Below are 17,776 nucleotides of genomic sequence, written 5' to 3' on the forward strand. Positions count from 1 at the left end.
AATATACATTTAAGGTTATGCATTTTCATGGCTTGAGAGTTTATTTCTTTCTAATGCTGAATGATACTCATATTCCATTGTCTAGATGTTCCAGTGTTTATCTGTTCAACCACTGGAGGACATCTTGGTTGCTTCCAAGTTTTGGCAATTTTGTATAAAGTTGCTCTAACTATCTGTATGCGGGGTTTTGTATGGACTCATTTTTCAACTTCTCTGGGCAAATATTGAGAAGTGAAATCACTGGATCATATGATAAGAGTGTTTTTAGTTTTGTAAGAAACTGCCAAAATGACTGTACTATTCTGTATTCCCACCAGCAATAAATAAGACTTCCTGTTGCTCTACATCCTTGCCAGCATTTGGTGGCGTCTGTGTTCTAGATTTTGGCCATTCTAATAGGTGTGCACTGGTTCATTCATTCTTTCAACAAATAATTACTGAGTGTGTGCTATGTGCTAAATATTATCAGCCCTTAGGTCATATCAGTGATCAAAACATAGATCTCTGTTCTCATGTGGCTTCCATTCTATTAACACTTATTAAGCATGTTCTATGTTCCAGGTTCTAAGTGCTTTACATACATGATCTCACTTAATTCTCATAACAACTCTATGAAGTGGGCACCAATTTTATCCCACTTTACTTTGGCACAGAGAGGATGAGTGATTTGGCCAAGGCCACATAGCTACCAGGTGGTAGGACCACAATGTGTATCCAGGTGTTCTGGCTCCAGAGTGTCTGCTCTATGCTGTGCTGCCTCTAGACCTGGAAGGGATATTGGAGATTAGTTAGTTCCTCCCTTTATTCCATAGATGTGGACTCAGAGGTACCAGGTAGTTAGGTGAACTTGCCCAAGATCAAATAGCTGGTTAATATTGGGAAAGGGACTAGAATGTTATTTTCTAAAATAGGATTCTTTTCATCATACCCTTACATAATCTGGGCAAAGGAATTTGTGAAGGGTTGGGGCTTAGCCATATCTTTGTCCCCCTCCTTGTCCTTTGGTAGAAACACACTTTCACTACTGGCTTTTTTTTTTCTGTATTGTCTACTGGCCAACAGTCCCTGCTCTGTCCTTCCATGGGTGGAAGATGCTCTGCTCAAGTTCGCAAATGGTATTTTCTAACATTTCTCTTCCGAAGGTACGTTTCCTGATCAAATGTGGGACAGATGCTCCACGAGGGTCTCTGGGACCACCATTACCCATGCCATGCCAGTTTTGGTTTCTCCTTTCCTCAGTCACCAGTGAGCCCAGGCCCCCCCCCCATGGCATTGCCACCTTGGCATGCATATCAAGCACCTTGGCATGCTTACCTTGGCATGCTTACCACCTTGGCACATTTACCGAGGGTTAGGAAAAAGGAAGGCACGGGGATCAGTTGTCCCTTCTCAGGCAGTCAGCTCTGTGCATGAAAGGCCAGGAAGGGAGAGCATGGCAAGGATGGTGCTCTGTACAGCTGTCATCGAGTAGTCAGAGCCACCTTAGACACCAACGACCTCTAACCTGCAAAGGCCTCTGCAAGGCATAGAGAGCCAAATGGGGAACAATGTTCCATCACGGGAGCCTGGAGGGCAGAGCTGCAGGATTTCAGTCTGGAAGTCAAAGTTTGGCAGCCATCCTTCTCAGATTTTCCAGAACAGTTCCAATTTCATGCAACATAATTTTTTTAATAAAGATGGCTCATTAAATAAATAACTCAATGTGATTTAATTTCTATGCCTTTTATAGGGTTTTTCATTTAAATAAGCTGCCAATCAGAAAAACAAAAGCCTTCCTTAGTGCTAAGAGTATATATTTAGGCTTTGGAAATATATTCCCTCCTTTTATGGATTATCCTGACTGGAGAGGAGTCAAAGAGTGAGTTGGCCGTGTTCAGATCAGGGAGTTGGGGAGCTGGAATCACACACCTCCTCTGACTGAATGAGGGTTATCCCATATGGTTGTACAGGTTGTACACTGTACAAGGCTGATATTTGTAAGGATCTTCTATTTGCATTGCAGACATCACTGATCTGTATGTTTATTATAACAATTCCATGATATATGGAGAGATTGTATTCTTATATAGTCAGTTTACAATATTAAGACAATTTCAAACAGAATGAAGTAATGTGTCCTGAAGGAGGGGCACTGCTTTAATCTACACTATGATATCCTATGGATCATCGGGGACCTAGACTGAATGTCCATTCTGACACAATCCATGGGCTTGTGTAAAGCAGCCAGGATGCAAATCAATAAGGAGGAAGTGAAGCTGTTAATCACAGGACCTTGGTTAACCTGATAGGTAAGTGAATGAACACATTATTTTAGTGGTGCTCAAGTTTGGCTACACATTGGAATTTCCTGGGGAGCAGTTACAAAATACTGATGCCTAGGTTCTACCCCTAGAGATTCTGATTTAGCTAGTATGAGTTGTATTAGCCTGGACATCAGAATACTGAAGGTTCTAATGAGCTGCCATACAATGACTTCCATAGTTGAGTCAACACATTCTTGAGAAGATACTATTCAAAGCACCTCTGTTTGAATCTTTTACATTGTTAAATACTAATAAATTAAAAGTTTCATTTAGGTAAAATAAAAAGATGAAAGCGGTCATTCTTAGAAGTGAAAATATTGATTTACCACCAGTGAAGTGAAAAATGGCTTGTTTCTCAGCCTCAGGTTAATCAAAGAACAAATGTCATTGTAAACTGAAAAACGGTTCTTTGGGTAGTTTTATATTCTGATAGCAATGACTCTTGATCATGTCCTTGTCATCTACCATGTCACCCCAGATGTGTGACTATGCCCTCTTTTCCTACCTTGCATCATGAGAAAGAAGATATTCATATACATCTAGTTGGGTTTACCTTGATTCTGGGATTGGGTATCAACTTGGCCCAGGGGATGGCAAAGAGACAGACCAGCTGATGGTATTGAGTAGTGTTGAGAGATAATCCAAATGAAGTTTTAACATGTATGTCTGCTTTTCCCTCTGTTGCACTGGGCACCTGAACATTGATCTATGTACTCTTTTCATCTTAGGCACAAAGTCTCTCAGCAGAGGTCCCAATATTTAGACATTATTGGGACCTTTAGGAGCCAAGAAAGTAACATAGTTGAAATGAAGAAGCAGAAAAATAAGATACAATTGAAAGGAAGAGAGAGCAGTGGCAAACATGAGTGCTTGCTTAACCTAAAGGCACGCACATTTATTTATTTATTTTCTCTACAGTATTCTTTTGGCCAAATCAAACATCTCCTAGTTGATCTGGTTGTCCTGTTGGGGAAACTTGGTGCCCTGCTTTTAAGCAGAGCCACACAGGGACATACAGACAAAACTGGTGCTTGTCTTTCTGGGCAATACTAACACTTTTCTGATGTCAGCTGCTTTCAACCTTAACACACATCTCTGTGAATATTTCCTTGCAAGATCTAAAAGAAGAGAGCCTTCCCTTGGAAGGTAAGAGCTCTGGATCCCTGAAGTTTACTTACTTGTCAAAATCAGTAATAGCTAACCTCACCTTAGGCCTAGATATTGGAACTCAAATTCTTACTAATCTTGCACAGGTTAGTACACTACAGTGAGTCCTCACTTACAGTGAGGACTGCATGGTTCACTTGTTAGCCTTCTTGAAATAGATTATATAAGTTGTTTAATCATGCTTTGATTTATCAATCAAGATAGATAGTTATGTTGCAGTAAAAACTACCCCCAAATCTCAGAGGCGAAACACAAGTTTAGACCTCCCAAAGGTGACCAAACATTTTTGAAGTGTGCCTGTTGACCTGTTCACTCTCAAATTGTCCAGTTTGTAATCCTAATTCTCAACTCGGCTACACATCCAAAGTAGGTCAGAAGGGTTTAGCCTATGGGAATCTCAAACTGGTAGAGGCATCATGTTGACACAGGCATCATCATTTCAGCAGGGGGAAGGCAATGTGGCCAACTGCCCACTGACTTGTAAGGTTCCCGTTCACAAATCAATGACTGAAGGTAGTCACAGGGCCACATCAGACTTCAAAGAGAAAGTGAAGCACAATGCCTAGAAAATGAAAGCTAGAAATAATTTGTGAATGGCACTAATTACTACCCCATTTAGGATCAAATGTTTTATTTAGCATTTGGAAACCACCAATGAAGGTGAAGTTTATAAACATTTTATCTGATTTTATTTAAATATTTAATTATGTAGATCTTGTCTAGCCTAATCCAATAAACCTTGCTTCCTACTCCCAAAACACTCACAAGGTATTGTGAAAAGATGGTGCTCTGGGGTACCCCACCTACTTGTGGCTCCAGTTTGGTTCCCCTCTCCTCTGCTCGTATCTCACTCATGATCACACCTTGCATTCAAACTCTTCCACTACAATTCCTACTATTTCTTCAGTCATTTTTGCCTCCCCCTAATCCTTAAGAGTAGTAAGCTATTTCACCCAGTCCCTCTCTCTGCCTATGGTTCCTCAGGAAGAAAGATTTCTTCAAATTTATCTGTGCCCCCAGAATTCCTGGCCTTCAACTCTCAGGTTTTCCCTGTTACAGTGTGATGAATTACATAAGCCATTCTATCAAGTGTGTTTTAATAAACAAGAAATAGGTCACTAATGAAGCAATTTCTGTTTTAGTTTGCACAGAAAAAAAAAGCAATTTTTAGATGCCAGAATGTAAAAGCCCTACTACTACCCTCTGTTATAGTTAAATCCCAAGTTTCGAAGGGGGCCCTTGAGTGGATCAGGAAGAGACTGTCTCAGAAAAATAAAAATATAGTAAATGTGGTTTAAACACAACTGGAAATATCTAGGAGATTAGTAAGGTAAGTAAAAATTAGGACAGTGGAGACACAATAGGAATTGTCATGATCCCTGTTACTATTTGAAATGCGCAACTGAGTGTGATGCTGGTATTGATACTGTGAGTGTGATACTAGTATTGGCACTCTTGGCACTCTGGGGGTGGTGGTTCTGGTATTGCTACTCTGAGTGTGGAACTGGTATTGATGCTCCAGGATGGTACCACCACTACTATGATTGCTACTTCTACTTATTGTGATTGTTGGTGTTGGTTTCTTTGAAAAAAATTCTGATTTTATTCAGTTGGCTCTTTGTCTGAAGTATAAAAAGAAAGGAATTTTTGAAGGGCACTGGAAAATCTTCATTATTGCTAATATCAGGAGTCAATGATGAACGACTTCTACAGAAATTTGGTATGAGCTGTTTATTAAAAACACATCATAGGACATGCACCTCGCCTGGCCAGGGACCATAATCTGACCCACAGGGTTTGACTTTAAAAACCTTAGGGAAAATTTTACATCATTGATGAGTGAAGAACTACTTATTAAATCATTTATGACCTCCAACAACTGTGTTAATTTATGGTTATACGCTTTCACAGCTGCTGGGCACAACCATCTCAGACATGTACTCAGAAGCTTGGAAATTGGCCAAAGCAGTTAGGCAATGAAGGCCATTATCAATGCAGACATACTTTTCTCTCAGTAGAATTATTCATTTCCTGCTATGGTTTAAACACCAAGTATATAAATAAAAGTACAACAGGATGACATGCAGAGTCATATATACTATACTGAAAGGCCTTCTTAAAGAATAATAAGTCATCTTACATGCCTCGGTCTCCTAAATTTGGAAGTCAGTCACTTTGTTGTTTAGAATCTTAGCAACTTTGGAATGATGTAAAATTTTAATGGTTTATTGTCCTGGCCAGTGTGGCTCAGTTGGTTGGAATATCATCCAATAACCAAAAGTTTGCAGGTTCAATTCCTGGTCAGGGAGTGTATGGGAGGCAACCAATCAATGCTTCTCTTTTGCATCGAAATCTCTCTCTCTCCCTTCCTCTCCCTCTAAAAACAATGAAAAAATATCCTCAGGTGAGAATAAAAAAATAAAATAATTTAATGCATTATTGAAGGCATGAATAAAAATCCATAAATAAGAAAATAAAAATCTTTACTTTGCTCCTTAGCTGTTCTCCTATCCATTCAATCCTTTGGTTAGGCTTGGTGCTTGAAAGCAATATACTGCTTTCTCAGTGCCAAAGGGGTACTTTTTAAAAAAAGATTTATTTATTTATTTTTAGAGAGGGAGAAAGAGAGAGAGAGAAACATCAATGTGCAGTTGCTGGGGGCCGTGGCCTGCAACCCCGGCATGTGCCCTGGCTGGGAATCAAACCTGCGATGCTTTGGTTCGCAGCCCGTGCTCAATCCACAGAGCTATGCCAACCAGGGCCAAAGGGATACTTTTATCAAGACATGAAATAGAAGACTGTAAGTAGAATAATAGGGAGAAATTACAGACATGAAAAGTCTACTACTTGCTGGCAATTGGATAGTTGAGTTGCCTACAGCATAACACAAGTTCATCCTGTAAGTCAATCAAATTCCCACCCTTCTCTTCACCTTCTCTCTTTCTGTTACTTTGAAGGTTTCTTACACTTTGCTTATCCTGTATATATAGGATGCTCTTGGTTCTCTTTGGTACTTTTCTCTTCTCATACACCATTTTCTTCTTTGGTAATCATATACATTTCCACAACTTCAACTGTCATCTCCAGGCCAATGATTCTCCATAATCAGTCAGTGCCTTCAATCCTAATGCCTCCTTGGGCTCTAGACATGCATTTCTACCAGCTTTCTTGATACAATAGCTCTATGTGGTCATTCCATGGATATCTTAATTTTGTCATGTAGGCAAGGGTGTCTGACCTCTGGGAGTCTGCAATGGATATGCATCATAAGTCTAAGGTCAATGTTCATGGAGTTGAGATGGGAGATCCATGGGGCAATGTCTTGTAGAGAAGCAAATTCAAACCATACAAATCATTCAAATCACTCATCATTTTGAATAATCTGGGCAGAGAAGGAGAACCAGGGTACTACAGAAAAAAGAAAAACCAGATAACCAAGAGTGTAGAAGGTGAAGCATGGAGGCATTTACCAAGGTGAAGAGGGTGGGGATGAGGTTTTCTCTGTAGCTTCTTTCTCACCACAGTGCACTGGTCAGAGGTAGGAATGCAAATCAAGAAGATTTAATGACACCCTTCCAGCACTTTCAGACTTGGAATCAAGAAAGAACACAAATAGTTTCTCTCTAATGGCTGAATGCTACTGAATACCCTGCCAAAGAAGCAGAGGAAGGTCAACAGAGAAAGAAGAAAAGAAAGAAAAGAATTCTTAGCGGCATTCAAATCCCTGGTTCCATTTGACTCTGAGACTCCACTACATCGCCACCCTTTTCAATATATAGTTTTTCTACAATATAGCACCAATAAAATCCATCTCCACTTGAAGGCTAAAGTTCATCATCAAAACCAAAACATTTTGATGAAGACAGTCACCACATCCTGTTGAAACTCTTCAATGACTGGGTTACATGTTCCTGTATTTCCATTTTCTCTGCGGGATGATGTGTCTCTGGGGTGCACAACAGTGTCTTGCTTATCTTGATGCCCTGTCCAACTTAGCACAATACCTGGCACAGAGAAGGTGCCAAAACAGCCTGCATTGCAGTCATGCAATCACTGCAGCACACCCCAGTGGTTAATCTGTGTTTCTCCAGCACTCTGATTCAGACAGAGATAACCTACAAGTGTCCTACCAGCAGATTTATAGTGGAGGCTTGATGAGGATATAGGAGCAAGCATGTGACCCTTAGGGCCTGGGCTTGATTTCGGCTCTACTATCAAACAGCTTTCCATTGTCTCATTTGGTCCGAATTTCTCACCACTCCTTGTCCATGCTGACATGGTGAGGTTATTTCTTATCAATCAGCTCTGTATTTCCCTCTAATAGATTTTTTAAGGCTAACCAGTGGGAAAAGTTTTAAACATAGAATGACAATGTAACATGTCCTCTCAGCATGCAGTGTGAAGAAGACAGGAAATATGAGGAAAACAGGAAGAGCAGAATGATACAGGCAGGGTGGGCTCTTGGAAAATTTGTTAGAAAGACATACATTTCATATGAAGTCTTCCGTCAGCCCCTGCCTTCTGTTGACCAGAGAGAGGGTCGAGTTCAGCCTGTACTGTTCTCTGACACTCCCTCCTCTTATATTTCACGCCAGGGCATTCAAGCCCAACGATTTGTTTTGGAAATGCTATCATTTGTTAGCTTAGCTTTTATCTCAGTTGGATGCCTTTCCTGTTTCACTGCTTTCCTTTGAAGGAGGCAGAGTCAACACTTGACTCTGGGAGTTTTATTCAACACACCCCTGTTGTTAGATGAAGCTAAAGAAACTTTGATTAACAAGCCTACCCAGGTTCAAGGATGGCCCAGGGTGTGTTTCTGCCCCCCTCTGCAGCTGAAAGAGCAATGAAGTGAATGGAGCTTCTGTTTGGAATACTGGCCTAATAATAACCCCCACAGGGTGAGGTGTCTGTGTGAAGCAGCTGCCATTATCAAAGTGGCTCCAAATGGTGATGCTGCACTTGGACTAGACTTCCAAGATTCCTGTGCGGCCCAAGGCTGTTTCTGATAATGCAAAATTGGTCTTCCAAAGCCATGAAGAATTCCTCAGAGGGATTCTGAATTTGAGAACTGAGGAGGGAACAAAAGATAATAGAGATAATCCCACCTCTGGATAGGAAGAAGCACCTAGAAATACTTGGTAAACAGAAGGGCTGTTGGAAATGTTGATAATCATCATTGTTATCCACCTAAAACTTTATATTTGAGTAGTGCTTTATGTTTTTTAAATTTTATTTTTAAAAATTCCTTTTGTAATCATTAAACCACTTGACCTTACAAAACACTGAGGGCTAGACCTACCCAGGGAGGGGACACCATGGAATATTGGCATTGATAATCTGTACATGCCCTAGAAGGTGGAGACCATCGCCTAGGCTCATCACAGGTAGAAGGGAGAGAATCAAAGAGAATCAAACTTAAAAATCAAAACATCATACAAATTGCAAGAAAATATAGGACACTAATTTTAGCATCTTGATAGAAAAGGAGGGTAAGTTTTGCTTATCAATTCACAAAATCCAAAAGTCCTTCAGGAGAAGATGAACAGACTTAACAACACCAAGACTTTTTTTAAAAGTTTTTTCATTTTCTTATCTTTCATTATGAGGCTTTCATCAGATGGTTGGAGCTTCCTTTTCTGTCTGTTGATGATTATAAATAAAGGAAAGAGTTGATTGAAAACTGAATGTATATGTAGGGTTAAGCGACTTTGGGTGACTTATTGGGTGACCTGGGTGGGCCATTTATTGATGAATTCCCAGTGTCTGTGCATGTATTAATTTCCTATTGATGCTTACACACACACACACACACACACACACACACACATATGAGCAGCAATATATATAAGATTTTGGTCCATTCATTCTGTAAATATTTCATCTAATCTACTTATTTACAATCATGGTGTGCACTTTGACAGTCTTTGTGTTTTCTCTATATTGTTTTCTGTCTTTAGGTTGTGTTCTTCAGGGATCAGCCTGTGTTTTTATAGCTTCTTATGAATATGCAGCACAGACGATGCACAAAAATTCTTTGATGAGGAGAATTGGAACTAAATAAAGAAGGAGCCTTCAGATTCACATGCATTTGGACAAATCTCAGAGAAATGAAGAAAAAAAAAGGTAGTGGAAAGGTTTTTTTTGTTAATGTTGTCATTGTTCTTTTCCAATAAAGCACAAGTCTTTTCGTATCCAGTAGTCTTGAATAGTTTCAAGACTATTGAAATTGAATATTCAATTAAATGAATATTCAATTGAATATTCAATTAAATGAATAAAAGGAGATGGAGTCAATATATACAAAAAGGATAAAAAAATCTAGATGCAGACTTATCATGGTGATCATTTTGTAATACATAAAAATATCAAATAAGTGTGTACTACACTTGAAATTAATGTCAATTATAATTCAATAAAATTAAATAAAAATGAAACGCCTGGATAAAATCCCAATTAGAGTTACTAAATTGAACACATACATTTAATTCCATTTCCTCAAAAAAAATCCCATGAAGACATCAGTAAGATTATTTTTAGAAAACATAAATTCACAAGGAAAAGAGACGGCTATAGCAACACATTTTTGAAAGTTGAAAAACTAAAGGAGTGAATGACAGCTGCCCTTAGCAGACCTGAGAAAGCTGAATCCTGAGCTGACAGAAGGGAAAGTTAAGAAAAAGAAACTAGCAGGCCCCTCACAGGGCTCAGGAGTGGAGGGCACCAGACTCTAGAAGTGGGCGTATGCGTGTGACTGGGGACAAGGAGATAGGCTCAAAGGATGTTGACAAAGCAGTTAGATCCAGAGACCCGCTCCCACGTCCAAATGACTGGCATTTGCCTCTCTTCCATCCTGGGTAAAAACTGGATGGAGACTTATTCTCTAGATACTGTGACAGGTCTCTGGCCTGGGGGGCTTGAAGATACTGACCATTACAGTTATTACTGCTTCATAATTACTCACACTCCCACCCCTGACCACACTGGCAATAAGAAAAAAAAACAGTGGGATAGAATGACAATTTTATTAAGCTCATAGATTCTGTGAACCCGTTAATTCAGCTCCTTTCTGTCCCACGTGCCTGGGGCTTTTGAAGACTCGGTGGTTCAGTGCTGAAGTCACCTGGAAGTATCCCCACTCGACATGTCTGCTGATCAGGCCTCAGCTGGGCTCAGTTGGCCAGAACACCTATATACAAGGTGGGGCAAAAGTAAGTTTATAGTTGTTCTTATGGAAAATAATGCAATAATTAATAAATTATAATACAAGAATACACTCTGTGTTTTGTAGACTCACAACTGTAAACCTACTTTTGCCCCACCCTGTATGGCTCCAAATGTGGTCTCTTTACCTGGACTTGCTGGGGCTTCCTGGCAGCATGGTGGCTGGATTCCTAAAGCTAGTGTCCATGAGAGCAAGAGGGGAGTATATGGCTTTATTGTTTCCTAGTCTCTTTCAAAATATGGTGTTCCAAAGAATGAACCCAATTCATGGTTCTGAATTGTCTGTCCATATCTCAGAACAAACAAAAATCACAGCAGCATCCTTTGTGTAGGGGGACTGCATTTTTCTCAGAGGCCATTTCAACTTCGATTCCAACTCTGATAATCCCATAAGAATTCTGATTTGACTTCCATAGTCATTTTTGCAGAGACCTTAGTTTGTGTTAACTGCCTTCAGAGTTCAGTGAGAATGATTTTCCTGCAGTGCTTGAAGTTCCACCTTTGGAGTGTTTTGATCATTATGGGATCAGAATATTATTACTCAGATAGTACCTTTTGTCATTTTATAATTAGGTTGCAAATTCACCCCATAAGAGCCTGATAATCCCAACTCCCTTACAGAGTGTCCTTGTAATTTGGAGATCCTGACTTAAGTTCACTTGAGGTATCTTAGTTTTGGTCGCAGAGTCTGCACAGCAGGCAAGTGAATTGAAAGAAACCCTGCTTTAGCCCTGGCTGGCGTAGCTCAGTGGATCGAGTACGGGTTGCAAACCAAAGTATCGCAGGTTCGATTCCCAGCCAGGGCACATGCCAGGGTTGTAGGCCACGGCCCCCAGCAACTGAACATTCATGTTTCTCTCTCTCTCTCTCTTTCTCCCTCCCTTCCCTCTCTAAAAATAAATAAGTAAATCTTTAAAAAAAAAAGGTAAAAAGAAACAGGTGAAATTACTTTGAAAAAAAAAAAAAAAGAAAGAAATCCTGCTTTTCTACCCAGTCACTATCTTACAAAATATGATATTGAAATATATTTAACAACATTAAAGAACACTATATTTAAACATGCCATTTGTACAGAGAGATATTTAAAGAAATAAACACCTATTTTAGCATCTTATTAACTAAGCCTCATTAATTATGGTTTATAAAATTTTCTATGCCTTTCTGTAGACAAAACCCTGGCTTTTTTCTCTCCTCTTTTAAATTTGCCATTGTAGTCTCTCAGCTCATATGAAGCTTAATTCTGTAACGAAGTAATGTAGTTGTTCTTATAGCAATCCAGAGTTGCTCTCTGTTATTTTAGTCTTGTTACCATCCATTAAACTGAGGAAGAACTGTGAGTAGAGGGAGAACAATATAGCATCACGTCTCCCCTGCTTGGAGAGGCGCCTCTTTCTTTCTTCCACAGACAAAGTCAGAAACAGTAACATGGTGGTCACATGATAGCCACACAGCAGTATAGATACTTTTTCTCAATAAAAAAAATGTTTCTTGAGAAGCTCTCACTCTTCCCCTAAATTCATAAACAACTCCTCCTTCCAACCTAAGGTGGTGATATTTCCAACCATTGATAGTCCCCCTGCTGCCATTTCCTGAGTCCTCGGGGACATAGAACACAGAGTCCAAGAGACTGTCCAATTGAGACCGGTATCTCAACAGGCTTTATGGAGTTAGCAGGAAGGATGCAAATGTTAAGACACACCACTTGTACCTTATTAGGCAGCCAAATTGAAATAGGGAAAAATAACTTCTAGTTCTCTGTTTCAGGATCACTGCTCTTATAGTAATGGAGAGTAGCTTGGCCACAGACACAGGTGAGAGAGCAAGTTTTACCAACTTGATTGAGGGCGTCCTCCTCTGTATTCTTGAAGCTCCCTGCACATAACTCTGCCATAGCCCTCATTGCACTGCACTCTAACTGTCCATTGCTTGCCTTTCTTCTCTACCTGGCCATGAACTTTTGGAGGGCAGGCATCATGTTTACTTCATTTTAACCTAATTTCTATACAGTGCCTGGCCCAAGGCAGGCACTCTATACCTGTTTACAAAATGAAAGGTTCTATGGTTGGAAACAAAAGAGAATGAGAGAATTTGTTTCTTAAAATCTAAAATTTGAGTAGGCAGATCTCTTTGCTACACAGAGAGTCATTGCTTTTTCCCCCTTTTTTCAATTTAGGGTCACCATTTTAGAAGTGTATCTCCCTCTTCAAGAGGAGATTCTCCTTTATTTAGAAAGCCTGTTCAAGGAAACTATAAAGACTAACCATGTCATTATTAGTCTTCCACAGTTTAGAGTTTGAAGGATGTATATGAGAAGAAAGCCAATAGAGATTCAGCCAGGTGAGAAGATTGTTGTATACATAGAATCAAACCTAGACAGGTGAGGGTCAGACCAACAGTCTGTCCCAGGTTTGCATGCCCTTCTCCCCAGACCATCATCTTCTTAGGGCAAGGACTGAGTCTCCTCCTCACTTCCAGCACCTGGTGCACTTTAAACAGAAACAACGGAAGATATTTTATGTTTTGAGGCAGATTGGGTATGGCAAGGTTAGGCAGTATGCAGAAATGGTGAGAAGATGAGGTTCTTCCCCAGAGGGTCCCTGGAAATGAGGGGAGGAGGGAGGAACATGAGTTCTGTCGAGCATGAACTGTGTGCCAGACACTGTATATTTTCACATATATGGCAGGAAGCAATTGTTTTCAAAATTGCTGAGACTTAATTTGTCTCAGATTAGTAATACCTCTGAAGTTTAACTTCAAAGAGCAAAATGATAGGAAAAGAACTCTCCAGGTCAAAATAAGTAGTAAAGAAATTTTCTGGAACAAAAATTGCATTTTTCAAACTTTTATTTTATGTAAGTACATCCTATAAGTCAGTGGAAGAAGGCCATATGCATCTATCATTAATTTTCATAGATTAAAAATATGTAGGTGTTACAGAGAACAGACTGATGGTTGCCGGAGGGCAGAGGGGTTGGGAGACTGGGGGAAAAGGTGAAGGGATTGAGAAGTGCAGATTGGTGGTTAGAAAATAGTCATGGGGATTTAAAGTACAGCAAAGGAAATACAGTCAATAATATTGTGAAAACCAAGTGGGTTTCACAGTATGGTGCCAGGTGGGTACAGAAAATATCAGGGGAAACACCTTGTAAAGTATATGATTGTCTAACCACTATGTTGTACAACTGAAACTAATATGAAATAATATTGAATGTAAATTGTAATTGAAAAAATAAAAATTAAAAGAATCACTAGATGTAGCTGAAAAAATAGCATGTAAATATACATATAAAAATAATGTATTCTATTTAGTATTTCGCATAATGAAAAACAAGAATTTAAAACACCCACTTATCCCCTTAAAACTGGTGATATTTTTACACACACAAACACACACGACATTTTTATTCTTTAGAAATTCTTATTGATTTGTGGCAAATTCCCTTCTTCTTGGGAGTTGATATAATTGCATCTGAAGAAACAAAGAAGATGATGCAATAGCTTTTCTGAGAAGATTTCTTAGTACCATCTGTTTCCTTTAGCAGAGCCTTTCCTTTTCCAACTCCCTTCTCAGCTTGAATGTCTGGAATGTCTCCATGAAGCCTGTGAGGTCTTCCCAATGTCACCCAGCCTGGGTGAAACCACTGTGTCCAGTCCATCAGGGTTCCTTTCCCTTTGACCTGGTGCCATGGTGACATCACCTTGTAGCCTGGGAAGCGAGGAGATCCCTCTGGAAGCCTTCTCTGCTCAGTCTCCCCAGTCAACAAGTTCTTTCTTGTCTAGTCCTTATATTAACTACCATTTTGCAGGTGAGGCAACTGAGGCTCGAAAGAATTTGAATACTGTTAATTTGCCCATAATCACACCTAGAATAAGGATAGGAATCAGGAGAGTTAAGACTTGAATCAAAGTCTGTCTGATTCTAAAAACCATGCTCCCTTTACTTCACCACTCTGAGAGATTCATTGATGAGAATAACATGGTATTTGGGGGATCACTGGGCCAGGGGTCCAACTTTTGGTCCACAAACTTGAGTGTGGGAGAAATGTCCCTGCTTTATTTGCCCATAACTCAGCAGGATTTGTATGACAAGACCTCATTCTGCCCGAAGCAGAACTCTTAGTCAATGAAGATTTTCTGTCTCCTGGCTTCTCTGGTTTCACCCCAGCTCTGAGAGGAAGGACTTCAGAGTGGGAGGGAAGGCATCTGCTTCTCCGTTGTCATCTGCTTGCCCTGGGGCCCACTAATTCATCCATCCTCTGGTCAGGTCATGCCCAGCATTTCTCATTCTCACAAGAAAATGCTTGCCATGCTTAACCAATTTATCTACTGCTTTTGTGCCTCTCTTGGGCACATGATGCTCATCCCACACCACCTCTGGGATTTGCCTGGGACCATTCTTCATTTGTGGACCAACTCTGTGAGGCCCTCTAAAGCTCTGCCTGTCTAGACATACCAAATAGGTGTTTCTTTTCTGGGGCATTGCTGCCTCCCAGGTTGTCTATTTAGATAGCAGCCACAGGTATCCTCTGCTCTCAGATCCCACCCCCTGGTCAGAGGGTTCTATCCCTTGTATTAGACTATAAACTAATCTTCTTACAGATAAGGACTGTGTCAAATAACCTTTGTATTCTAATGCATACCATCAAGACTGACAGACTAAAAGACCCTCTATAAATGCTAGTTAAATTAATAATTGTCACCTTACTAGATGCAATCCCATACCTTCTTTCTCCTGTTGGGTTATCATCTGTTTTTATAGCTTTTTCAATATCCAGTGGGTATATAATAGGATGGAGAGCATGGATTTTAGATCATGAATATCCTCTTTTAAGAATTGGCTTGTCACAACTTAAAACAACAACCACATTTCAGGAATTCAGCTGTGTGATCCCTCGTGGTCACCCCATGCCCCCACCCCTACAATTTCAGTGCATGCCAGCAGACTTCCAACTACCAATGCCTGCATTCTTTTGCTCGAAAGATTTCCTTGGACACAGAAGCCATGTTGCTCACTTGTGTCACAGGAAGTGCCATGGTATTGACACTCTCTAGCAAGGGCTTTTAATCAGTGACTAACAGGATCTGGTGAATAAATACCCCAGGTATTTATTCCCTAAAGTGGTAGATCTCTGAGGCATAGGCTTACTCTAGGCTCCAAGTGTTTCTCTCAGAGGATTATGTTGCAGTTATCCATATATTAATTGGCTCAATAGGCACCCTTTATTGTCTTCCTTATTTCACCTTCCTACTCCTTCAGCTACAGACAAACTACTTGCATTTGAATCTTTGTCTCATGGTGCTTCTTGGGGAGGGGGACACACTTTAAGAAACAGATTTGAGTTTACTAAGTTCCTGAGCTAACTTTTTCTTCTGCATCTACTGCATTATTTTAGGAAGTTATACAAAGTCTGTCCAGAAGGTATCCATCCATGTAATATGAAAAGTAGAGACATTTATTGAAGAGAATACAGATACAAGAAACATTCTGCATAGGACAATGATGCCTCAGTCCCCTTCAAAGCAGGCACCTTGGGACCTCACATAGTTTTCCCAATCACCATCAGCTTCCCTGTCATATTTTCCTGAATCTCATCAATGGTCTGAAATCTCTCCACTTTCAAAGATGATTTTAGTTTTGGGAAAAGCTAGAGGTTGCAGGGCACCAACTATGGGCTGTAGTGGAGCTGAGTCACCTGGGTGATTTGATGTTTCAACAAAAAACTACACCTGGCATGATGCATGTGGGGGTGCATTGTTGTGATGAAGCTGCCAGTCACCAGTTGCACACAGCTGTGGCTTTCTGAATCATCCAAATAGTTTATTTCTGCAGAGGAATATTCAAGATTAAAGAAAAATTTGATGTAGATTCATTGTTCTACTAGCTCAGTCATTTTAAATGCAATAGCCACACAGTACACATGCTCACTCAATAGCATCTACTGCCCCCACTGACTAGTGCAGTGAAGTCATCATTGTTCATGCATGCACATTCCAGTCCACTCTCCTTGGCTGCCAGGTTACCATGATGTCATGAAAATCATCCTCATTATATTAATAATGGATAGACTTTTTCCAGACAGACCTCAGTATATAAAAATGATGGGAGAAGTATTGAGGCAGGAGAGAATGAGTCCAGAAGATCATTGTAGATTGCCTACAAACAACACTGCCCAACTTTCCTTGTATAGGGCTTAGAATGGCCTCAGAAGTGTTTCTTATAGGTTCCTCCTGCTTGCTATATATAAAAACATGGTTGCTTACAGTTTCATGGTTCTTTGAGAGTGATGACTTCTGAGAGGGAGGCTCAGAAGAAGGTGGAATTAGAAAGGGGACAGTGTGCAGTCTAGTGATGAGGGCAACACTAATGTAGATGTCACAAAATGAAGAAACAGAAAGGGAATCGAAAGGACGCCCATTCGATGGGCTCTGCTCCCCACCTCACCTCCTTGGGCTGTGTCTGCACCCTTGACTCAACAAAGGAGTGATTACAGTATCTGCCATTAATTACATGCTTACAGGTCACACACCATCCTAGGTGTTTTAGGAACATTATCTGTATTATTTCCAACCTTTTGGGAATACATCACAGTTTCCATTTTTTGAAATATGGAAAATAAGAATTAGGATGATATCAGCAACGACCCTATGATCACTCAACTATTATATAGAATTCAAACTCTAGTGTTGATGTTGCTTAGGAAGTCAGAGCTAGGAACAGAAAAATGACCTTTCTTGCCCCCAGTTTTATTGAGGTATAATTGATACATAACATTATATGACATAGAATGTGTTGATTTAATACCTTTACAAATTGCAAAATAACTACCACTATAGTACTAGCTATCTATCACCTCCATCCCATCACATAGTTACCATGTCTTTTTTGTGGGTGAGAAGAAAAATGATCTTTCTTATATGTTGGGGTCATGATTACTGAATTACAAAACAAGACCAGGGAATTGTGTGGCTACAAGAACTTAGGAAGAAAGTCTTTCTAACCCATGCTGGGCTGGCTCCTGGTGTGGCCATCTGTGAGGTGACCTTGTTCTCATCTTGTTTCTTTTAATTATGTATGGAACTGGCAG

At 40.1% G+C, this 17,776-nt stretch overlaps 1 long non-coding RNA gene across 1 annotated transcript; it reads left to right on the top strand.

Moving 5' to 3' along the window:
* Positions 1-6,239: 6,239 nt before the first annotated feature.
* Positions 6,240-9,583, top strand: LOC118498696. Its single transcript, XR_004901165.1, has 2 exons — positions 6,240-7,749; positions 9,428-9,583. It is a non-coding gene; the product is annotated as an uncharacterized LOC118498696 (long non-coding RNA).
* The last annotated feature ends 8,193 nt before the right edge of the window (positions 9,584-17,776 follow it).

Source organism: Phyllostomus discolor, chromosome 2 (assembly GCF_004126475.2).
Source record: "Phyllostomus discolor isolate MPI-MPIP mPhyDis1 chromosome 2, mPhyDis1.pri.v3, whole genome shotgun sequence".
NCBI lineage: Eukaryota > Metazoa > Chordata > Mammalia > Chiroptera > Phyllostomidae > Phyllostomus > Phyllostomus discolor.